We start from the raw sequence: 791 nt of genomic DNA on the forward strand, positions 1-791 counted from the left end.
CTGCACCAAAAGACCCCACCTGTGGGTGCCATCATACACAGCTCCCCCCACAAAACCCCAGTGTGCCCCCAGTGCCCCTGGAAACCTCATCCCATGCCCATGTATACTCTGTGTTCCATTGGGGACCCCATCCCAAGTCCCTCTAAACACATGGATATCTCCAGCACCACTGGGATTCCCATCACAAGCACCCCTCAACCCATGGATATCCCCCATGCCACTGGGGACCCCATCCCATGCCCCCCTGCATGCCCATGGATACCTCTAGAGCCATTGGGGACTCCATCCCAAGTCCCCCCATCCCGTGAATCTCCTCAGTATCACTAGGGATGCTATCCCAAGTCCCCCAGTCCCGTGTGTATCCCCAGCACCACTGGAGACCCCATCCTTTGTCCCATTCTATCCCATGGGTATCCCCAGTGCCACTGGGCACCCCATACCATGCCTCCCAAAATCATGGATAACTCCAGCACCACTGGGGACTCCATCCCAAGCCCATGGATTGGCATGGATCCAGCACTTGTCGAGGCCCCATTTCAACGCCAAACACCCAGGAATCCCCCTCAGTACCACTGGGAACCCTATCCTGTGCCTCCCCAAAGCCCATGAATCTGACCAGCATCACTAGGGACCCCATCCCAAGGCCCTCAAGCCCATGGATACCCACAGCACCACTGGGAACCCCATACCATGCCCCCCCTATACCTGCGGGTGCTCTCCTGCACCAGGAGCCCCCCGTCCCCCCATGTCCCCAGCGCGGGGGTCCCAGGGCTGTGCCCCCCCAGCAGTGC

This window comes from Acanthisitta chloris, unplaced genomic scaffold (genome assembly GCF_000695815.1).
Source record: "Acanthisitta chloris isolate BGI_N310 unplaced genomic scaffold, ASM69581v1 scaffold2967, whole genome shotgun sequence".
Lineage (NCBI taxonomy): Eukaryota > Metazoa > Chordata > Aves > Passeriformes > Acanthisittidae > Acanthisitta > Acanthisitta chloris.